The 25,514-nt window shown below is 39.5% G+C and overlaps 1 protein-coding gene across 3 annotated transcripts in view; it reads left to right on the top strand.

Annotated features, from left to right (window-relative positions):
• The window catches only part of LOC124721349 (N-fatty-acyl-amino acid synthase/hydrolase PM20D1-like), a 266,153-nt gene that overhangs the window by 109,287 nt on the left and 131,352 nt on the right, over positions 1-25,514 (top strand). The gene's annotated exons all lie outside the window — the stretch shown is intronic.

The raw sequence follows: 25,514 nt of genomic DNA, 5'->3' as shown, positions 1-25,514 counted from the left end.
TATTGTATAGGCATACTCCTACAATGACGAACTGCATCTTAACTCACTTGCCAATATAATGACCGTGACCATGCGAATGTTGCATTCTTTTCCGGCAATGTACGTACATACTTCGCAAGATACTTTACAGTGCATGGCGGAGGGTACATTGTATCAATACCGTTGTATATCTGTCGTGTTCTATTTACATGTTGAGTGAGGAAAAAAATTACCGTCCATATGCCTTTGTATGCCCCTTTATCTCTCTGATCTTATTCTCATGATCCCATGTGAGATATGCGATGGTGGTAGCAGAATGGTCACGCAGTCTTCCTCAAATAATGATTCTCTAAATTTACCCAACAGGGTTTACTGTCGCTAGTCCAAAACTTCTCGTTTACTTTCTATGAACAACTCGGTTTTATTTCCATGTAAATTATGCATTATGAGCCTAGCAGGATGTCTTCAGATTTGTCCCGTATATTTTGTGAAGCCTACTACATAAGGACTTCAAACGCTGAATAGTACTCTAGCGCCAACAAAATATACACTGGTGTCCAAAATTAAAGCAACAGATGGAAATTTTGCAAGGTTACGTTTATTTTGCCACAAAACAGTATAAACAGGCTTCAGTAAAGTACAAACAACGTAAAGAATACAGAACGTAAAAAACTGCAACATGTATAACGGTAGACAAAAATATTCTTCGTTTCTACCAACTTGACGGATTTGCACACACATTCTGACAATTGGTTAATGTGCTCAGTATGCGTTGTGACGACCTCTAGCAGCAATACAGGCCTGACTACGACGTGGCATGCTGTGAATGATGCCATCAAACTTGGATTGAGGCAATAAGGCCCACTCTTCCTGCAGAGGTGCTCACAAGTCTCGGAAAATGGTTAGTGGATCCTGACATGATGCAACTCGTCTCCATAGTGCACCCCAGACATTCTCGGCGGAATTCAAATCGGGGGACCGAACAGGTCACGCCATGCGTGCAGTATCTTCTGTTGCCACCTGTGCTCTATGAGGTCGAGCATTATCGTCCATTAATACGAAGTCTACATCTACATTTATACTCCGCAAGCCACCCAACGGTGTGTGGCGGAGGGCACTTTACGTGCCACTGTCATTACCTCCCTTTTCTGTTCCAGTCGCGTATGGTTCGTGGTAAGAACGACTGTCTGAAAGCCTCCATGCGCGCTCGAATCTCTCTGATTTTACATTCGTGATCTCCTCGGGAGGTATAAGTAGGGGGAAGCAATATATTCGATACCTCATCCAGAAACGCACCCTCTCGAAACCTGGCGAGCAAGCTACACCGCGATGCAGAGCGCCTCTCTTGCAGAGTCTGCCACTTGAGTTTGTTAAACATCTCCGTAGCGCTATCACGGTTACCAAATAACCCTGTGGCGAAACGCGCCGCTCTTCTTTGTATCTTCTCTATCTCCTCTGTCAACCCGATCTGGTACGGATCCCACACTGATGAGCAATACTCAAGTATAGGTCGAACGAGTGTTTTGTAAGCCATCTCCTTTGTTGATGGACTCCATTTTCTAAGGACTCTCCCAATGAATCTCAACCTGGTACCCGCCTTACCAACAATTAATTTTATATGATCATTCCACTTCAAATCGTTCCGCACGCATACTTCCAGATATTTTACAGAAGTAACTGCTACCAGTGTTTGTTCCGCTATCATGTAATCATACAATAAAAGATCCTTCTTTCTATGTATTCGCAATACATAACATTTGTCTATGTTAAGGGTCAGTTGCCACTCCCTGCACCAAGTGCCTATCCGCTGCAGATCTTCCTGCATTTCGCTACAATTTTCTAATGCTGCAACTTCTCTGTATACTACAGCATCATCCGCGAAAAGCCGCATGGAACTTCCGACACTATCTACTAGGTCATTTATATATATTGTGAAAAGCAATGGTCCCATAACACTCCCCTGTGGCACGCCAGAGGTTACTTTAACGTCTGTAGACGTCTCTCCATTGATAACAACATGCTGTGTTCTGTTTGCTAAAAACTCTTCAATCCAGCCACACAGCTGGTCTTATATTCCGTAGGCTCTTACTTTGTTTATCAGGCGACAGTGCGGAACTGTATCGAACGCCTTCCGGAAGTCAAGAAAAATAGCATCTACCTGGGAGCCTGTATCTAATATTTTCTGGGTCTCATGAACAAATAAAGCGAGTTGGGTCTCACACGATTCCTGTTTCCGGAATCCATGTTGATTCCTACATAGTAGATTCTGGGTTTCCAAAAACGACATGATACTCGAGCAAAAAACATGTTCTAAAATTCTACAACAGATCGACGTCAGAGATATAGGTCTATAGTTTTGCGCATCTGCTCGACGACCCTTCTTGAAGACTGGGACTACCTGTGCTCTTTTCCAATCATTTTGAACCTTCCGTTCCTCTAGAGACTTGCGGTACACGGCTGTTAGAAGGGGGGCAAGTCTGGGCCCACAGCACTCAACATAGTCGCATCCCACACCATTAGGGTTCTTTCTCGATATCGGCCTCTTTCCGCACTGTTTGGGTCCCAAAATCATGTTCCACGTTCCATTCAGATGCGAATCCGTCGAGAATCACTCTCCAGACCAAATCGGGACTCGTCTGTGTGAAGAACGTTGGTCCGCTGTGCGGCCACCCACGTGACACTTTGGCTCCATTTTAGACGTTCCATTCTGTGAAGACGCGTCTGAGGTACACATACAGCAGGTCTCCGACAGTAAATGTTACTCTACCGAAGCCTTCTGTGCACCGTTTGTCTCGATACAACACGTGCAGTGAATGTTGCGAGGTCAGATATCAGTTGTCGTGCAGTCCTACGGCGGTACCGTCGTGCCCTTACAGCCAAACAACGCTCCTCTCTTTCTGACGTCACACGTGGTCGGCCCTGCCCTGGTCTTTGGGATACCCTTTCGGTCTCTATAAACTGTCGCCACATCTGGGAAACAACAGACCGAGTCACATTAAGCCATTGGGCCACATTAGATTGCCACTATCCTGCTCCCATTCTTCCTATGGCCCTCCAATGCAGAGAGTCCGGTTGCTGCCTTCTCTGTGCCATACTGCACCGTTTGTGACTGTGTACACAGCGTTTGTGGGTGTGGGTCTACTCGGCAAACGCTACCCCATTTGATAGGTGTCCTGAAGTCATCATTGGCGTGGTTGTCCGTTGACCAGAATGCTATCTTCTGTGAAGAACAAGATCGTACGGACATCCATTGACAGTTTGTATGATTATATCGTTAATTAGACAGATGACGGGGAAATAGAGGTTTGTTGCTTTAGTTTTGGACACCAGTGTAGTTAAATAACAATTACGATTAATCCGATGTCATACTAAACCTATCATCCCATTGTATTCCACAATCCAGCTACCCATGAACTGTCTCAGAACGGTACGACCAGAAACACTATGACTTGAAACCTTCGTCAAGAACTTGAATTATTCCTGATAAAATGTAAGAAAGATTTTCATCTATGAAATCCCCCTCCCCCTCTCTCCCACCGCCACTCTTCCATGATGTGCTGTCTGACCAATAGTAAGGATGGACCTCTCTCTGGTGCGACAACGTAGTTCCCAATTTTTATAACTGTGCATTTTATACAGTCGTCCAAGAGCATACACGTATTAAACTACTTTACATAGTGCCAAATATAATGAGCGAATTGACTATGTGTACGTCCACGAACGGGAACGAGAACAAAAAGAAAGCAGTGCTTATATTTCAGAATTAATAGCTCTAAAAACGTTTTAACTTTTCGTTGTATGTAGCAACTTCTTGAGTATATTACAAACAAAGGTGCTCGCAGTAATTGAATGGATATTTTTGGAAAAGAGACGAACAGTGCAAAACTATATGTGCAAATTGCTTTTGAACAAAAGAACGTTATACAATAGGAGCCAATCGAATGGTTTAATGCATTTGTTGAGACAGTGAACTTGTATTTGAGACATTGATAGTTTAAATGAATATTTAAAATGGGCAGTACCAGGTTGCGAGTGACGTGCGAACGTCAGTACACCTAAAACTGAAATAAGGAATAACAAAGCAGAATTCAGTAGGATCATTACTAGTTTTCTCAAAGAAACAATATCTGCAGAACGATCCAAATAAACTCTCAGCTCATTCAGTGGGCATACTACCAGTCAGAACGATTTGAGTCGAGTGCACTATTTTGAAGCATACATTTCTCAACAACAAACTGATTCATACTATCCACGGATTCTTCACTACAGCCGATCCAGGAAAAAAAATTGTGGAGACGCCCTATGAGGTAGTAAAGAGGCTAAGGGATTTCTCTTTTCTTACGTCTAAGCCAAAAACCATAGAACAGAGAGGTATCCATTTCATCAGTAGCTTGAAGTCCATTTTCTAAAGTTAGATAAATACGATTACAATAATGGTTGATGCAACAAAGCAAAGAAGACTTGAGGGTTTGTTTATATTTAAGCTCACATTGTTCAGTTATCCTAGGGAAACCACTTTTAAAACAAATAATTATTCTAGTAAGCGTGATTGTGAGTTTTAGTTGTGTATTTCGATATAAGTCCCTTTGGTGTCTGACACTTGTCATTTTGTTGTTTAATGAGGCATAGCACCTCGGGAGACTGGTATGTACTGTGAGGAGTGCAAAGACGTTCACAGATCTGAGGAAGTTTTGCTTCGCTAGTCCCTCTCTTTGGTGTAAAGTCAGCATGTATTTTACAAGTATCTCATTTCGAGCTTTGCTGCGACCACCACCTGTTCGGAATTTCTAGACGCTATCCTTTTCTCACAAAAACGACTTGGCAAATTGTCGACCGTGGCATTCGAAGCACAGGTACTCCCCCAGTGTGCTGCGACCTACACTGCACGCATTAGAAACAGATTCTGCTTAGGAAGTTGTCTCCAAACCTAGAGGGGATAACCTCAACGACCAGAATCAGATGATTGCCTGCACCATCATGACTGTCACTGCATTATTAGACCTTCAGTCACCCGCGGCTTCACCTCTAAAGAATCTTCAAATTCATGCTGATCGCTGATAGATAGGTGACGACTGTCGACAACGTTTTATTTTTTCTATTCATTAGTAACTTTGTTCCCTCTCTATTCCTTCCTAAATCTCTTTCTATTAGCATAGACTAGGTGTTGTCACAGACGAGAAAAGTACTTACTGCTACTACGCACCTTCACTTTGCAATAGTGATCACTGGCAAGAAACAGCGTACAGTTACGTTTATAGACAAGATGAGACTACTCTGATGTGTCTGCCACAGTTGGTTGTGTGAGTAAAGCAAAACATTTCAGAAGGAACTTGTGAGCGTAAAACAGCTATGTACTTGTCTAGACGACCACCTTTCCAACCCTACCCAACCTGCACTGTTCGTTAAGCTGACATTTAATGGTGCTGATTTTGTATCCACACTTACTGATAATTTCATGGCAACAGAGATCGCCGAACCAACTATGTTGACCGTCAGCGAACTGGTCACAGCGGCCACTGATAGTGCACGTCTGCACCGTGTGTATTGGATGGAGCCTCTGGTTTCTGAAGCGAGAGTTAAGGGCACCACAGACTCACATCAGTCGTGTTTTTACTAGCTTAGAAGCCTGACTTACGGATAATCTGCCTCACTTACAGATTTCCATGTTTAGAGGTATTCTTTTCCTCGGTTTGCTCTCAGTAAGCATTCTGTTGACGTTCTGGCTTGTGTTTGGTTTAGATTGATTTAGCTCTTTGGGCATTATAACTCTCGCTGTTGACAACAACTCAGTAAGGCCTGGAAACAGTACTGAGATTGAATCTTATTATAATATCCACTCCTTTGCAGAAACTGTAGCTTACAGCTGTTACCTCATCCGATAGAATATGTGGTAGGTGGTTACCTGGGTCCAAGTTGCGATGCATGTCTTGGGAGATTGTAATGAAATGTTATGCTGTCCCCCGTTTCCTACCGAGATGGTGCACACTCAGAAACTAGCTGGTCCATGACATGGTGCTCGCTCCTCATGGGACAATAAACTCAATGACTGGGCAGCATTACCTGTGTAGCACCACAAGGTTCTGTGCAGGGTCCTCTGCTGTTTGTTATATTTATAGAGGACCTCACACTGTAAAACTTAATAACACAGTTTTACTAACTCTGAAGATGGGACAAATATTTTGACTGAGAAACCGTATAACAGTGCAATAGGGAACATGGATAGCACACTGTTTGGAGGAAGAAATAAAAAACTGTAATAATAAAGAATTAATGGGAGTGAGGTCCTCGATATTGCTTGGTCTACACATGAGGAACAAGCTAAACTGGCCTTTATATACCCTTGAACTGTTTAAAAGATCGAGCTCAGCAACATTTGTTATCTATATTATCAGTGCAACTGGTGATAAATATGCAGTCAAAGCTTCGTACTTGGGCCGTTTCCATTCGATCAGCTCTTTACTACACAAAACTGAGTGTACAGACTAATGTATGTAGCCCACATGTGCAGTTTATGTAGAAACATATTCAAACAGCTGAATTGACATCTCAGTATATATTTTTTTCTCTTATGTCTTCTGTTGAATAGAATTTTAGATTGCACGAAATGAACGAAGTAGAAAATGGAGTTCACTACTCCAGCACAAAGGTTATAATACTTTTACAGACAATATCAAATTCAGTATTACTGACCTAAATAAATTTTAAACAGTTATCTAAAACAACACCTTTTTAAACGTGTTTTCATATTCTTTATAGGAATTTTATAATAATGTTTGATTGGGTAGTGAAAGAAGGGCTCCTGTTCGCATGTCATGTCGCCCGCATGGCTGCACACTGCCACGACATAATGTCTGAGTACGTGGAGGGGGAAGAGGAGGTAACTGCGAATGCGCCACAGTTAAATGGGAGTACTGAAACACTGCTTATGACTTGGTTTTATCTTTCATAGCAACGTAGATGAAAAACAAAACAAATTTTCAGTATTATTTAATTATTTTAGGTGCACTGAAGACTTATGAGAATTTTTATCTTGAACAGACGCAGACAATTTCACATATTTTCTCTGACATGTTCCACACCCAGGAGGATCCTCTCTTTTGTGGGTCTATGGAAAGCATAATTAATATAATCCAAAAAAGTCAGGTTCGATGTAATTGTGATTTACTTAGTTTCACTACCGAAACAGCCCTTCACACACACATCTGTGTCGAAGTATTTTATCACGCTTGCATCCTCATTATGGACACTTGGATACCGTTCCAGAGAAAAACAACGTAGACCTCGTGGGCAACTTTAAAGTAAAATTATTTGTCTTTTAAACGCGGATTACATTGTAGATCAATTTGTTCTACCTGCATACTTTCAACTGAAAAGGCAAACGGTCTTGAAAACTGCTATAAAACAGATGTAAGACTGGCAGTGCCTTCCAAACGTTTAGAAAACTGTTCTTGTAATTCTTTCAAAGACACCATGAATCCTTCAAACCTCATGTTTTCTTTAATAGCAGTGAGCTTAGGGAAATGGACGAGGTTTTTGTCAGAATTTGTCGCTTCCACAATGCGATTTTCGTTTTAAATGCAGCCCCTTGGAATCAGAAATAAGTTGTTTGTCACATTGCAGTATCTCACTATGAGCAGTGTGCCATCTCGTACCCTTAAAATGCAAGGTTCTGCCTCTGCAATCCATTCGAATGTTCTGATTTCTCTTCATGCTCTTATTTTCCTCCATACATTCAACAATAGCGGATTATAGATCGAAAACTCTTTCCAGGCATGTCCGCTTGACTTAACCAATGTACTTTGCAGTAATATATAAAGCCTCCAAAAAATCAACTCTTCATACCACCAATTTCATGATGTGCTCCATGCTAGTACATGGAGCATAAAGTGGGTTTTGATGTACAGAACAATGACTCCCGTCTATCAATCGTTCTAATTTTTTGCTCTTTCATCGCCAATTAAATCTCTAAATTCTTTCTACACGGTGTTGTAATGTTGTTCACTAGCAAATCTCTGGTACCATCAATTATATAACTGCATAATACAACTTAGAATTCTCATTCTTCTCTTCCGTGATTCCCATACGTTTTTAAAGGCTTGTGACCGCAGATCGGTAGATTATCCCTTTTTGCGCAAACATCCACTCGACCTGTGAACTTCCCTTATACCACTAACAAATAGCGCAGGGTAAACGGCGCTGACACCACAATTCTGCCCAAGTGAAGAAAAATACCAAACCTCAGTGATAAATGAAATGTTTTGTTGTACCGAGTGCTTCCGAGAAGGACCGAGCATAGCCAAGGCAGTCTGAACCTCAGCCCACATTCTATGCGTTGTAAAATTTTTAATGTCAATGTTAAAACTGATTAGGCTTTATAACAAACCATTTAATGTACAACAAAAAGTGTAAGAACGCAGCTCGTGGTCTCGCGGTAGCGGGTTCGATTCCCGGCGGGGTCAGGGATTTTCACCTGCCTTGCGCACTTGTTCTGCATCTGCATGTACATTCATACTCTGCAAGCCACTATACGGTGCACATAGTGCACAAATCACAAAGTTTGTTTAAAAAAATGGATGCGTGTAAAATAGCTACATTTTGCTTCCACGGGTAAGTGGGGAAGCAATGTTTACTGCATTAATCATCACTTTTAACATTATAAAAAACTTGCTCCTATTCTACAGTGGATAACTGCTTCCTTGTCCGCATAGTGTCTATAGTATACACAGCACTGAATTGCGAGGATAGTCAGGAACGTAGCAGCAGTACTGCAGTTTATTCTAACAAACTCAGTCCTGAGCAGCGTGTGCTGTTTGTTATACTTAACATCGAATACTCCAACACATACTTCTATCAAATTCTTTATGTTTCTTTGGCTAATTTGTCTGATAATTCATTACCTGGGATGTTGAAGTGACTCAGCATCAAGAACAACAGTGTTTATCCCTGCACTGTGAAGGGCAAAAGTCGGCCATGAATGGCGGAGACAATTGGATGTATTGGATAATACTTATTTGTTCTGTTCTGATTTTTTATTTATTCATCCAGGAATCATCTCATAACGATATAAGATTTGTCATCATAACACAACGAAAATAAGGTGGTCAGGTATATAGACACACAGAATATACAGTGTGTCTGAAAAGTCTTTCCCTGATTACATAAATTGATAACTCAGGATAGAAGTAAGATACAAATATGAAACTGGTTGTCTAATTGTTTACAAACTATCAAAGTTTTTTTGCACATCAGTAAACTTCCACATGAGCACCCTTGGTAGCACATAGCACATCTAGGCGATATTCAATTTCCGTCCACACATTAGCCAACATCACTGGAGGGATCGATTCAACGACTGTGGTTATCCGTTGCTGCAGGGTTTCAAGATCTGGTACACGAGTTCGGTAGACCTCGTTCTTGACATAGCCCCATAAAAAGAAGTCTAATGGGGTTATGTCAGGAGACCGTGGAGGCCAAATCGTTGGCCCATCACGACTAATCCATCGTCCAGGAAAGGTCGTATTGAGACAGGCACGGATGTCCAAACCCCAATGAGGCGGTGCACCGTCTTGCTGAAACAAGACATCAGGATGATACTGAAGCAACTGAGGAACAGCATACAGTTGCAACATGTCCAGATACACTGCAGATGTGATGGTAGCCTCAGCGAAGAAGAATGGCCCGATAATTCGATCGTGCAATAGCGCGCACCAAACATTCACCTTTGAACTGCCTCTGGTGCACTCCATGACCTCGCCAGGGGATTGTGAACCCCAAATGCGCACATTATGGCGATTCACTACTCCACTGACAAAAAAGGTCACTTCGTCGGAAAAGGCAATTCGTCTGAGATAACCATCATCGTCATCAATACGTGATAGCATTTCGACCGCAAAGTCATATCGACGTGTACTGTCATTGAGCAACAAGGCGTGAACGATTTGCACTTTGTATGCACGAAACAATAAACGTTTGTGTAAAATGTCATGGAGAGAGGTTTTTGGCATCTGTAATTCACGTGAGGCCCTGCGCACCGATTTCTTCAGACTTCACAGAAAAGACTGCCTTACAGCTTTCACCCTGTCTGCTGAGGTTCTTGGTCGACCAGACCTCGGAAGGTCAGCTACCGATCCTGTGTTCTTGAACTTCTCATACCAGGCTTTAATGCTCTTGACATCAGAATGTTGTCTGGAAGTGTCTCTGCACTGTGGTTGGTGATCGTGTCTCATGGTACCACAGGACACACTGTGCCTTTTCTTGATTGGTTAACATGGCTTCTTGGGCACTGCATCACTGAACCACTACTTACATACTGCGAACCAAAAACAGAAAAAAAAGTTTGATAGCTGTAAACAATTCGATACAAGTTTCATATTTGTATCTTACTTCTAGCCTGAGTTATCAATTTATGTAATCAGGGAAAGACTTCTCGGACACCCTGTATAACAATGTTTTTGTGAGGATATGATAAGTGTCAGCTGTGGGCTTGATGAAGGATCCAGCCCAGCATTTGCCTGAAATGATTTAGGAAAACCACAGAAAAGCTAAATCACAATGACAGGACAGAGCAAACTCCATCCTTCCAAATATGAGGTCAGTGTGTCAACAACTGCACAGCATCATTTAATTGGTCCCTAATGTAGAATGCTCTTTTGTTCATACACAGTTAGCACATACAGTTTTGCACTGTTCATCTGCCTTCCAAAAATTTCCATTTAATTTCTGTGAGCACTTTTGTTTGCTGCACACTTAGGGAGTCGCTACTTATTGTAAACAATTTTCGATTAGAGAAATAGTTGGATGTTTATGTTTGAGTGAACAATGGGCTACGGAGACTGAACTTACAGTTGTTAAATTTGATAACCAAAGTGTAGAAAATAGTTGTTGCAGAAAACTGCACATAAGAGGTTGTGTGGCAATCACTGTCAACCACTCACTCAGTTGCTCACTCAATAGATTGGTTCTAGATGTTCTGTGTGAAGAACAGAACTTTGAAGCTACTGGTATAGATATGACAGTTTTAACATAGTACTAATATTCTTCTATAGATCATTCAAAAGTATCATCAGTGTACTTTTAGAAAAATTGCACTGTTTAGTATATTAAGTGATACTAGAGGGATACAGTGTGATGTTGAAATGGCGGAGATTTGACTGCAGATTTTGATATAACAACACATTACTGTAGTGTTAGCGAACTAAAAAAGTTACTAAGACAGTGCAATTTACACTTTGTCAATGATGTAGGCACAAGAGAACAAGCATGTCTGCACAATATTTTGTCAATTTTAGATCAACAGAAGGGTCACATGATGTTTCCATTTTCTCATCATAATTCTATATCATTAAAATATACAAGTAGATTCCCTCTTGATAAGAGTAATATAACTGGGCTTGTTCCAAAAGTTGTGATCACAAGACATGTTACCAGTGATAAAATTGGCAAGATTTGAAATTCCATTGCTACAGGAGATTGGTTTGGCCATGATTATGATGACACACATGATAGTTTAACATGTTGCCTGTCACCTGCGCCGGCCGGTGTGGCCGTGCAGTTCTAGGTGCTTCAGTCTGGAACCGTATGACCGCTACGGTCGCAGCTTCGAATCCTGCCTCGGGCATGGATGCGTGTGATGTACTTAGGTTAGTTAGGTTTAAGTAGTTCTAAGTTCTAGGGGACTGATGACCACAGATGTTAAGTCCCATAGTGCTCAGAGCCATTTGAACCATTTTTTGAACCTGTTACCCGCTTAGTGATGGATGTTTCAGCACCAGATCAAACCAGGCATGCTGCATTAGGTGCCAGTCTGCTATGGTCTCCCATGGCCACATGGCATAGGGAGGCAACTCTGCTGTGACTACTGGCAGCTACACCGCAGTCAATGTGCCGAGTAATAATTTGTCAGCAAAGATAATGTTATATAGGTTTTGAAAGCATTTTAAACATAAGGTAATGGTAGTATTCCCATAAAGGCTTCAGATATAATGTTCCAAACAGACCAATCCACGGTATATATGAAACAACAGACTGATCTGAAAAACAAAGGAATGTTGTTGTATAACATATATAGTAGTTTGAAGATGTGTAATTGTTTGACGATTAGTCAATGTTAGCTGTAGGAATGGATACAAAAAAGCCTTGAGAAAACCACCAGTATGTATGAAGCTGCATGGAAATTAATAAAAAGTGTTTCTAAAGATGCCATAAACACCAAAATTAAATTTTCTTCCCTAAAATTTAGATTCTTTTATTACATCAGTTGAAGATGTAGAAAGCGCTATTACCAAACCTGGTATATGTTTATCCGAGTTACTTTAACAAATATTTCTAGATCATCAAGAAATACTTTCTTTGAGGTTCCACCTAATTCCATAATAGGAACTGTAAATCAGTTGAAATCATCAGACAGTGAAGATAGATATGACACATCTTGTAACCTACTAAAGAAAATAATAGATTGTATTGTATATCCCTGAACTTATTGTGTGGACAAGTGTATATCCAAGGAATATTTTCTTGCTGAGCTTTAACTGTCTAGGGTAATGCTGTTATGTAAAAAGAGAGATTCGGAATTTCCCTCACACTGGGCAAAGTGGTGCAGTGGGTAGCACACGGGACTCACATTTGGGAGGACAACAGTTCAAATTGCCATCTGGCCTTCCATATTTAGGTTTTCTGTGATATCCTTAAATTGCTCCAGGCAAATGGTGGGATGGTTGTCTTGTAAAGACCATGGCCAATTTCCTTCCCCATGCTTCCCTACCCCAAGCCTATGCTCTGTCTCTAAATGATTTCATTGTTAATGGGATGTTAATCTCTGAATCTTCCGTTCCTTAACTTACCTTCAAATTTGAGGCCAATTTCCGTAGTTCCAGCTTTTTCTAAAGTATTGGACTGTATAATTTAGTAGGAGTTACATGTTTTCTTTGAAAATCTAGGAAAATTAGTAAAGCTCAGCATGAATATAGTAAAGGATGTCAATTATTGATGTTATGGACCCTGTGGTGAAATATCTTCTTTGAGTGTTTAGGAACAAAGAATTTGTCCAAGTCACCTTTTGCCACTAAGCAAGGCCTCTGTGTGTAGCATACACCACTACTAGAAAAAATGGACTTATATGGCATTAGAGATAACAGCCTTAATCTATTAAAATCATATCTACAGAAATGTAAACAAGCTGTGTTGTTGGCAAAGAAATGTGTGGTGTCACCGCTAGGCACCACACTTGCTAGGCTGTAGGCTTCAAATCGGTCGTGGTCCGTCAGTACACATCGGACCCGCGAGTCGCCACTGTCGACGCTAGCAGACCGAGCGCCGCCACTGGGCTGGTCTTATGAGCCAAGCTAGTGCACTGGCCAGTTCTGCAGCCGACTTTTAGGCTGGCCGCAAGATGACACGCAGGTCCGTGAGGTGACGCAGGGTGACTCACGGTGAGTTTTTGCGAACCACACAACTGAATGGTCCTGTGCACGTTACAGCGCAGCATGACACAACGCAGCTCCTGCGCTTGGTGACCCTGCGGCCCGCAGTCTCCTGTACGCAGTTTACTGCAAGGCTCATGGTGGTTCTGGCTGTTGGTAGTTCGAAATGGAGGAAAAGCTAATTGAAGCCGTACGTGTTCGCAAAGTTCTGTATGATACAAGCCATGAAGATTACTTGAAAACGAAGCTGAAAGCTGAGAAGCGGGAGAGAGTGGCCAAGGAAACAGATTGCATTGTAATTCGTTGTTAACATTCTATGTTGACATGGCAGTCATGTCCCTAAGGGGCTCCATAACACGTGTAACATTGGAGCTCTCAGCTATCGAGAATCCCACCATCTCTGACTGCGTGAACTTGCAGGCTGAGAGGTTCCCTCTGAAACAGTACAGGCGACTGCAACTGGCTGAGCGATAGTGTCAGTCACAGACAGCACCTGGAACCTGTGTGTCAGACTAACTGGGGAGGCCTTACGTGCTGCCCCCTCGGAGGTCTTTTGCTGCCTGCCACACTCTGAGGTGGCCTTCCATTCGACCACAGGTGAGGGGTCAACCTCAATGCGAGCAGTAACTAGACTGGCCACCGGTGAGGATCGACAGGACGACTTGGATATCCTGGATGTCCATTGGATCCCCACGGCTGGCCCACAACAGTGCTGCTCATCCACTGCAGCTTCAAACTGTGTAACCAAAGCCATCACAACCTGTAGAGCAAAGTGTCACCAACTCGGCTAGCATCCACTCACAACAATCACTGTCCCTATATATATTAATGACTATGGAAAACTACAATACCCAGATAAACAGACTATCGCGGCACGTGCTGCAGAACTCTTCTGTAGACACTGATGAAAATGCAGGAACTGTGTCTAACTAGTTAGATTAATATGCAGAGATTCAAAAACTGAACTACCAAAGCACTTAGGTGAGATTAAATAATTCGCCCCTGATTAGGAACTTGTAATATGTCACAAAATTGGTTTACTTTCCGACGCAAATGAAAACTTGACAACTGTGGCTATTAGATATTAAATTAACATGCAGAAACTCAAGAAACTTAATTATCAAAGCACACAGATGAAACTATAAAATTTGCTCATGGTTATGAACTCGTTAAAGTCACAAAATCATATACTTTCCTGTTGCTGTGTCTGTCTCATACAGTTGCTGCTGCCTTGCAATGATTAAGTACCTACTCTCATTTATTAGATCAAGTACAGTACTGTGTGCAGATGACACAAGTTTTCTTTACTAATTTCCAACATTCTGGAACAATAGTTTGACAACTTTTCTTCACAGTAGTAATGATCTCAGTAACCTTAAAAATTGTGTAGAAAAGAGAGTTGCTCAATTATCCTATTGGTTTAGGGTGAATGGTATTGCTGAATGAGAACAAAACTTGGCAGATGGTTATTGCTCTAAAATACAAGTGTCACTCAGATGATCTATGTTATTTTATGATGTATGACTGTAATGGAGCTGCATAGGTCTCTTCAAAATAGTTGTACAGCTGGTGAAAATGACTTCAAATTGCTCACTTGATGCATTTCAGATTTATTTCCATCATCAAACATCTAAGAAGTAAGATGAGAACAAATTTATACATAGAATATGAAAATTTTACAGACATTAACAAAATACAAAATGCAATACATGAAAACATACGCTAGAGCATAGAGGGTCACAGTATATGAGTGTTACTAGCTGTACATGTAACATAAGCTGACAGACTACTAGCTGTTGTAGGGACTCAGAGGGAGAAGGAAGTCAGTGTTGGCCACCAGAGGGCAAGGGTTACATAGTGGCACCATGGGCATAATATTTGATGTTTCATGTACAAAAATGCCAAACTATTTTTACAAAGGTTATAGGATGTCTAGTAACAATAAGTACAAAATTTACAAATATCAGTTGAAAGATTCTGTGACTGATGAGGTCTACAAAATCATACATAACAATCATGAACAAATGCTAGGCTCCATGTAGCAAGGATGCAGGTGGCATACAAAAATACCATATACAGGAAAATGAGTGGAATCAAATATTGAAAATACAATTTCATATTGGTTAAAAATTAAAACTGTTGTAACCACATATAACTGTTTTATAGACTCTCAGGTTGGACTTAATGTATGCAGTAAATTTGCTTTAATATAAATTTGATTGTAGATTGTAGATTGTATTTTATTGGTCCTGTTGTCTACATAGCAGCTTATGCATAAGACATTGGACAAGTCAAGTTATAAATATACAGGCTGAAAGTAATTTCAAGGCATACATATTTAAGCTTACAATAATACATATTTAAGCTTACAATAATACACTTTACGCACAAGTATTTATATAACACATTTCATAAATTTAAATATTCTTCAATGGAATAAAAGCAGTGATGCTGTAAATATGACTTTAGAGATTTTCCAAAAGTATTGACCTCAGTGATAGCTTTTATGTTTTCAGGAAGTTTGTTATAAAGCTTAACTCCCATGTGAAAAGTACCTTTTTGGCACAGTGCTGTGCTGATTTGAGTCATATGTAAGTTCCTGTTTTGTCTGGTAAAGTGCTCATGTATATCACAGTTTTTTTGTAGCCTCTGGTCCTTGCCTATTACATTTAATTTAAAGAACAAAAGGGTTTCCATAATGTATACACACGGTAATGGGGGAATACCAGATTTCTTAAACAGGGGTTTACAAGAGTCTCTAGGCTTGCACCCAAACAAGATTCTAATGGCCCTTTTTTGTAGTTTAAAAGTGCTATTAGCTATTTTAGAGTTTCCCCAGAAGGTGACCCCATATCTAAGACGAGAATGAAAGTACACATGATATGCATTCATTACTGTTTTCTCACTACAGCATGATTTTAATGAACAAAGAAGATAACATGTTTTGCTCAGTTCTGTATTGAGACATTCAATATGCTTATTCCATCTGTTGTTACTCTGCAGCCAAAGTCCTAAGAATTTGGTTTCAGTACTGTTACCAACTGGTTCGTCATTGATAGAGACTGATGGGATAAACATGTCCTTGTTAGGAACATTGTGGAATTTTAGAGCAACGGTTTTCTTACTGTTTATTACAAGCTGGTTACTCTGTGCCCAGCTGCTAAGTTGTTTCGTGACCGTGTTTACTGTCTGCTGTAACTGTTCATCGTCGTCTCCTTTTAATAGAATCGTGGTGTCATCTGCAAATATGATTGATTTGTGTGCATCAATATTTAAGCTTAGATCATTTATCTACAGAAGAAACAGAAGGGGTCCCAATACGGATCCTTGGGGTACACCACATTTTATTTGTTTATAGTCAGATAAGTGATTAGATACAGGTTTTAGTTCAATATCTGTGTGCTTGACGCACACTGCCTGCATACGATTTGTCAGGAAGGAACTGATCCACTTGTTGGACAGACCTCGAATACCATATCTTTCTAGCTTTGATAGCAGAATTTTATGGTCCACCATGTCAAATGCTTTTGACAAGTCAATAAAGACTCCTATTGTTTCCTGTTTTTTGTCCATCAGGTTTAGGATGGAATTGATGCACTCATAGACAGCCGTTGTCGTTGACCTCTTATTTCTGAATCCATGTTGTTCATTACATAGGATGCTGTTTTTATTTATAAATTTCATAAGTTTCTCATACATAACTTTTTCCAATACTTTAGAGATGCAGGAGGAAATTGTGATGGGTCTGTAGTTATTTACATTGTCTTTATCCCCTTTTTTATATACAGGAATAACTTTTGATGTTTTTAACACATCAGGGAAAGTGCCTGCCTGAAGTGAGCAGTCGCATAAATGTGTGAGTACTTCAATTAGGTTTGGTGCGCTCTTCTTTAACATTGTTGCAGGTATACCATCAATACCTGCCGATTTGGAATTTTTTAGTCCTTTTATTGCTTTAGCTACTTCATCTTGTGAAACAGAACTGATGTACATTGATCCTCTACATGTACTTATTTTATATTCATTTGCCTGGATGCTCTTAAAGTTTGATTGTAACATATTTTCAGCAACACCTGTGAAAAAGTTGTTAAATGTATTAGCTACTTCTAAGGGGTTTGTTACTTTTTTATTTTTATGTGATAGTGTTATATTTTTCCAAGGTTGTCTGTATTCTCCACATTCTTTTTTTATAACACTCCACATAGCCTTTGATTTATTAGCTGAATTATAAATGATTTCATCATTACGCATTATTTTTGCTGCTTTTATTACTTTTCTTAATATTTTGGAGTATTTTTTATAGTATGCGCGTACTACAGGTGAGGAATTTTTTGAGTTACATATTTCATGAAGTAGTCTTTTCTTCTGGCATGAAACCCTTATTCCCTTTGTGATCCAGCTGTTTGTTCTAGAGTTTCCCCGTATGGTCAATGTTTTCAGTGGGAATGCAAGTTCAAAGAAATGGGTTAATGTATCAATGAAAGAGTCGAATTTTTCATTTATATCATTCATTTTGTACACTCCTAGCCATTTTTCTTTCTGTAATAAGTTGTTGAAGTAGTTCACATTATGCTGATTATAGCTTCGATATGTTGTTCTAAGAGACATGTTGTTAATAATACTGCCTTGTACTTTTATGCTTAATATTTGAGCAAGATGATCACTAAAACCTGCATTGAAAATTTTTAGTGAGGTGTTGTGTAAACTCTTCTTTACTAGAAACTGATCAAGAGCTGTTTGACAAGTTTCTGATACTCGGGTAGCTGCTTTTACTTCAGCCTTTAAATTGTAGGACGTTGCAAGGTTCAAAATGGTCTCCCTATTTCCACTATTCGTGAGGAAGTCAATATTGAAGTCACCACAGATTATCAATTCACAATCTATTTTATTTACTTTATTTAGCAATGACTCCATTTTGTTTAAGAAAAGTTCAAAATTCCCGGACGGTGATCGGTAAACTGTAGCAATAACCAGGTTGAACTGAGTAATTTTTATAGCTGCAATTTCATAATCCTTTTCGACATTTGCCCTAGTTAAGTCAGGTAGTGTAATAAAATCTACATTTTCCTTTGTGTAAATTGCTACCCCACCCTGTTTGCTGTTTTTCCTGCAGTAGTAAGCAGCCAAGACAAATTTGTTTATTTTCGTATTCTGGATTAATTCTGGGTTAAGCCAGTGCTCAGAAATGCATAACACTGAGATATCATTAAGTTCATGTGTCAATAGAACGTTAATTTCATCGATCTTATTACGCAGGGATTGCACATTATGGTGATAAATTTTTAGTTCGGGCGTGTTCACGATTTGGTAATTGGGAATCATATTTACAGCATCACATACCTCTAGTTTAAATTAGGAACGTCAGCAGCGTTGTATTTTCGTTCTTCTTTCTTGTTTATTTTGTTTTCCTCGCTGTTGGAAGGATGTTCAGGAAGCTGATAAATTGTTCTATCCCTTACAAGTCTTTCTTTGATTATTTCACTAACACGATCACAAACAAATCTTTTCCCCTCATAGTTCAAATGCATTCCATGCTTCGTGTGCAGATTTCCATGCAGCTTGCTTATATCCAGTACATCGCACTTAGTGTATTGAGAACACAGTTTCCTTATTTTAATGTTTGTTTTCCGAATTATTAGCTTGTAAAAAATTCTGTAGCGTTTTCACGCAAACCTCTGCTTCATTTTTTGCCACATCGTTTGAACCCATTATACAGACGATAAAGTCATTTTCTTGCATTAATTTCGTCTGAGAGTTAATGTCTACAACATTTTTACATCCCGCTCCCGGTTTCACTACACTAGTTACTGCTATGTCGCGATTGATTGTATAATCTTGTATTTTTTCTGGATGGATATGTTGGACTCAATTTAATTACTAGCTTCCTAGACTGCATGATTAATTTTAAATGAAAAAAAAAAGCTTTGGTACTGGCTGTGTAGTTGGTTCATTTTATGGAAGATAGTAATATACAGGACAGAGCAAATAGAAGTGGCCCGGAGAACAAAGTTCCAGGTTACAAAGAAACACAGCAGAGAAAAGTAAATATGGTACTAACATGACTATAGCAGATGTTGAAAGAGACCACCAGTCATCTCTTGGTACTTTTGGGTTCTGGTCAGCAAGTTACTGAAGGTAGATTGAAGCTGGACTGTTGGAATAGCTGCAGTCTCATCTGAAATGTTGTGCTGCAGTACTTGAAGACTACAAGGGTTGCTGTGATACACCTTAGACTTGAGTGCTCCCCACACAAAGTAACGCACACTGACAGATCAGGTGACCTCGCCTTCCAGGACCGTGACCAAACTGACCTCTATTAACAGCTCTGTCAGGTGTGAAGATGGTGTAAATGTGCTACAAGGAACTGATGTAAATCACGTGGCAGGGGTACACATTGTGTGTGCATCACAGGGTGTGATTATACACATACATTCCCATCCAGCCATATCCACTTGTCTGGGCCACTTTTATTTGCTCCGCCCCGTATATATATACTGTATATTTTACTGGTACTCATTCTATGCTTTATACAATGTTTTTATCTGACTCACATTGAACACCATCCTCCCTCCCCCTCTTTCCCCCTCCTGCCCCTGCCCACCTCCTTCTTGCACCCCTCCTTTCACCACACCCCCCCTCCTCAGTCTCATACCTTTTTATTTTCCTCCTGTATGCCAGGAGCTTCTATCACCATCACCTCTAACAAGAAATTTTTAGTTACACTGGTCCATTTCAGTGGATTACACTTTGTTATTCCACACCAGACTTGTTGACCACATGAACATAATTTAATTATTGTTACTAAAAATATGTGAACTGTTCATGTAGCCCCTTCACCTATGTGCATATAAAATCATATTTTTGCTCACTTTTGTAAGCCAGATTCCTTGTAATGATTATAGGCAATAGATATCAGTTAGGAGTGAATCACAGGAATCTTTGCAATATTTGATGCCACTCATTTTTCTGTATGTGGTATGTTTGTACAGCCCCTGCATCCTTGCTGTGTGGAACCTAGCATTTGTTCATGGGTGTTTCTATGGTTCCATACACCTTATCAATCAAGAAAGTTTGCAGTTGAGATTTGCACAGAATGAGATTTTCACTCTGCAGTGGATTGTGTGCTGATATGAAACTTGCTGGCAGATTAAACCTGTGTGCCAGACTGAGACTCGAACTCGGGACCTTTGCCTTTCGTGGGCAAGTGCTCTACCATCTGAGCTACTCAAGTGTGACTCCCACCCTGTCCTCTTAGCTTTACTTCTGCCAGTACCTCATCTCCTACCTTCCAAACTTCACAGAAGCTCCTCTGTGAACCTTGCAGAACTAGCACTCCTGGAAGAAAGGATATTGCGGAGACATTGCTTAGCCACAACCTGGGGGATGTTTCCAGAACGAGATTTTCAATCTGTAGCAGAGTGTGCACTGATATGAAACTCCTTGTCAGATTAAAACTGTTTGCCACATCAAGACTCAAACTCAGAACTTTGCCTTTTGTGGACAAGTGCTGTACCAGTACTTTACACTTGCCCACAAAAGACAAAGGTCTTGAGTTTGAGTCTCGGTCTGGCACACAGTTTTAATCTGCCAGGAAGTTTTCAGATTTTAACATTTTGTGCTTATTGTTACTAGACAGTCTGTAACCTTTGAAAAATAGTTTAGCATTTTTTTGTATGTGAAATGTCAGATAATATGCCCATGGCACCACCATGTAACTCCTGCCCTCTGGTGACCAAACTTGACTTCCTTCCCCCTCTGTACCCCTCCAGTAGCTGGTAGTCTGTCTGTTTAGGTATGTATACCTCTAGAAAGACTCGTATCCTGTACCCTCTGTTCACTTAGGTAGGTTTTCATATATAGCATTTTATACTTTAATATCTGTTATATTTTTCATATTCTATGTACAAATTTGTTATCATCTCACTTTTCAGATGTCTGGAGATGAAAATAAATCCAAAATGCATCAAGTGAGCAATTGAATTAATAGTCATTTTTCACCAACTCTATGACTTTTTTGAAGTGAGTTATTCAGCTCCAAATAGTGCAATGTTATAATATAACCGTTGTTGCCTACCTTCTATGAGATTTCATGTCTCAACATTTAATGAGCAAATGTTCATGCATTCTCCAACTGAACATAATACTAAAATTTGAAGAACTATACATATCCAACTAAGTGTACTTTTCTTTCCTGCCTTCTGGGTTAGATGCCTGTGTCCTTTATAACACAATATTTACTTGCAAGAACCGTGAAATATGACAAATGTTACAATAATACTTCAATAGTTACCTGTAAAATATAAAAATAGATTACAAGTTATCAAATCAGTAATATTATGAAAAGGATATATAGCTATTCACCATATAGAGGAGACACTGAGTCACAAACAGGCATAACAAAAGGACTGCTATACATTTAAGGGGCTCCGGAACGCCCTATACTTGCAATGTTAACATAACGCTTATAAATTACATCTTTCCTCACAAAGTATTTGAGGTAGGAAGTTGAAATTTTTACAGATTATTTATTGGAATATGGGCTACAACTTAACACAGGGATTTTACAAAATTTTAGTTCAGACATTAAAGATGATTTTTTTTTTTGAATTGTAATGAAAATTCACAACATTTTTTTGCAATTTTTTATTTATATATTCAAAAATATACAGTTTTTTGGAAAAAGGGCTGTGTTAAATTATGCAGAAGGTACTGTGTAACATTTACTGAAAGTTTGAAACAAATATGTTTGGAAGATCCTTAGAAAACATGTAATTAGTATGAGAAAATAAAAGTTTTGGGAATTGAGCGACAAAGATTGGATTAACTTTTTAGTGCATTCCAGGTCCATAGGATGGATTATCTTCATCCTCTGCAAACTCCTCCTCCAGCTTCCTCTTGTACCTCCTCCTGTTTACTCTTGCTTCTATTTCTAGACTCTTTACAACCCTGTCTGCAGCCCGAAGGCGTTCCTTGTCTAAAGCAAGCATCGCTCGTACCATGTTAGAACCTATCTTCATTCCCATATTTCTAAATACCTTGCACCTTACAATGTTGCCATCATTGAAAGTCGCAACAGCATCATACACACCAAAGTGAAGTGTTTCTATTCCAACAAATACAGTCTTGGGGATTCTCGACCATATAACACTATTTACACTTTCATTGGGGTTTTGAGTTTTTCCATGAATACACTTTTTCAACAGTTCAGGTGCTGCTAAGTCTCTGAAAATAGGTTTTATCACCTCCATTATTGCATGAGGCAGACTATGCTTATGAGTGTGCACTTCACCAGTTAGCAATCCTTTGTTATATTTACACCAACTGTCTTCTTCTTTGGGACACAAGCTATGTTGGGGATTTTCATTGGTTGAAGAAGTATGAAAAAAAAAGAGCCCAAACAGCCTTCTTCATTTCGTCGACACTTTGTGTATTTTGCCTAATAGCCATTCCATAATAGTTCTGTATTTTGTCAATTACACTGTCAGTTAACCTTCCCTTCCCATCCAACCCTTTACCATCACTGAGTTTTTGTTTTTTGTACGAAGCTTTCAGTCGCCGAAGTCTTGTTCCCATTCGCTTCTGTACGTGTCCAATACACTCAAATTTCTACACTACAACATCATCACCATAGGGCTTCAGTCCTTGAACATGTTTGAAACTTTTAGAATCACCGTCACCAAGGTAATTAACATATCACACTTTATCACACGCCTCAGAACGCTGGAATATACTGGCAACACCAGCCACTTCCATTCCTCCACTACTGCCACTATAGTTAGCTTTGCAATTATTTTCATGTGTACCTTTATATTTTTGTGGACATCTACAATACTTTGATATTACTGCTACATCTAAAACTTTCCCTGTATACATACTGGTGGCAGATACTACACCATGAAGAGATGTGTGTCCCCGTTTATGCCAGGTACCATCGAACACTGCAGTCAAATCTCTGTTACCATTATTTTCCATTACTGCCTCTTCCATAGCGTTCTTCATAGATTCTATACAGACATCTTCTACTTTAGACCCTATTAATTTATTATAGGTCGTAAACTTGGTTGGGCGATTTGGAAGATTCATGATGCCACAGAAAATTGCACCTGCAGTAGCACCCTTACCAACTGAATGCAAGGAATAAACAAATCTAATGTTGTGTTCGTAGATTTTGCTACCATTTTCTTCAGTTGCAGTTACTGCAACACTGTTCCAAAAGGTGGTCATGTATGAACACTTATCACATTTCAGTTGTATTTCACTAGCAAGTCCTACGTGCTTTATTATGGAGAGTTCCAGACCAACTTCACTACAATGAATACATCTTACACAGTCTGAAAAAATTCCTTTGAGAACCGACATATCAAATATTTCATTCACATCCGATTCGCCCATAAAACATTCATAGTTTTCACTCATTGAACCAAGCTTCTTCTGTGAAGTATTTTCTTTCCGACTTTGACTGCTATGGGCAGGTGTACTTGAGAGGTTAGGTTCACTCACTTGGTTATCGTCTTTATTGTTTACAGTAATAACACATACCTTTGGCTTTCCAACATTTCTCCTTTTCTTAAAAGCCTTCAGAGGATTTCTAATAACTTTACTTTTACTCATTATTATACTTCAACAAAACAGAGACTCTAAAAACAGAATTAATTACGAATATTTTCGAGATAACGACAGAGTAAATAAACATGAAACAATCAACAATCACACCAGCGATATATATTGCACCATCACAGGTTAGCCACAACACATACTTTATCTCACATCACTAAAATGTACCTGATGAACACGGATGTTAATAATAACACCATTTGACAGCAGTTTAACAGCGCCACAGTGGGTCACGCCCATGTAGAACACATTTCAAAAAAAATTTAAAAATAGTTGTAGTCTTCGGAATTGAATAAATTATATATCTATTAAAAGGTAATAGTCTGCAGATTCAGAAAACGCAAAAAATTAAAAATTGAACTTTTCATGATTTTGAGCCTTTCCTGAGCCCCTTAAGCTTTTTGTCAAAAGACCTTTCTCTAAAGCAGAAGAAACACACACTTATTCACACAAGGGATCCTAACATGCAACGCAGTGCAGAAGAGTATTTTTTTAGCATTATTCTGTAAATTTCAATAAGAAATATCTGTGTTCCCAGTAGCTAAAATTTCAGCAACTGACCTCAGTGGACAATAACCTTTAGGCGAAAATCATATGAGCATTTTTCAGAGAAGACTATGCCTATTTTTATAAATTTCCTTTTATAGATTTCCTGTTGTACAAATTTAAATTGAATTAAATTATTACTTCAAGTTAGCTCGGTCGCTATTTCAGACAGGTTTTGCTTCTATGAAAAAACCTTTCTGCTTGTGGCTATCTGCTTTTAAAGCAACCTTCACTCATCAGTTTCTTGTATTTAAAACTCCTAAACTACACAGTAAACAGTGTATGTACATATTTTAGTACATGCCGAGTATTTTTGCTTTTATACATGTTGCAGTGAGTCTAGATGACAATAGATTAGACTTCTGGGGGAGCTCAAGGGGATGCTAAAACACATCGAGAATATTTGTTCAGTTTCAGTAAAACTCTTTAATACAGAAGTCCATGTCCATGTCCATATGATGAATGACATACATTTATAATCGCATAACACAATGATAACTGCTAGTATTCAGTAATACTTTAATGTAATATTGCAACAGTTTTTCTCTTGTACTGAATGACAGGCAAATACTACTTCCATTTAACTATGAACTTTGGTACATAGTTCTGAATAATGACATTAACTCCCTCCTGGATATGCACTACAATGAGCTTGCTGTCAGAGTAGGTTATCAAAGAGTGGGCGAGCAGCGCTGCACCCTGGTGTAAGTAGACTTCCAGAAGCAGTGGTGTAACAAATCTCTTGAGTGCATGTCTTCATCACTGTCTCTCATTCATACCTGCATGTGGCAGTGACTGTCTTTAGTTAGTGGTTCTGCTGTGAGGTACCAACTTTACTACCGGACCTCACTCTTTTGATGACACTGCAGCTGATTAGATATTGAGGTAACATACTTGCACAAAAGAGTTTAGCAAGACAGACTGAAATATGCTGCATTGTGTGTGATGTCTGCAAAA

This window comes from Schistocerca piceifrons, chromosome X (assembly GCF_021461385.2).
Source record: "Schistocerca piceifrons isolate TAMUIC-IGC-003096 chromosome X, iqSchPice1.1, whole genome shotgun sequence".
Classification (NCBI taxonomy): Eukaryota; Metazoa; Arthropoda; class Insecta; order Orthoptera; family Acrididae; genus Schistocerca; species Schistocerca piceifrons.
The sequence above is the reverse complement of the archived record's forward strand: the minus strand, read 5'-3'. Positions and strand labels throughout refer to the sequence as shown.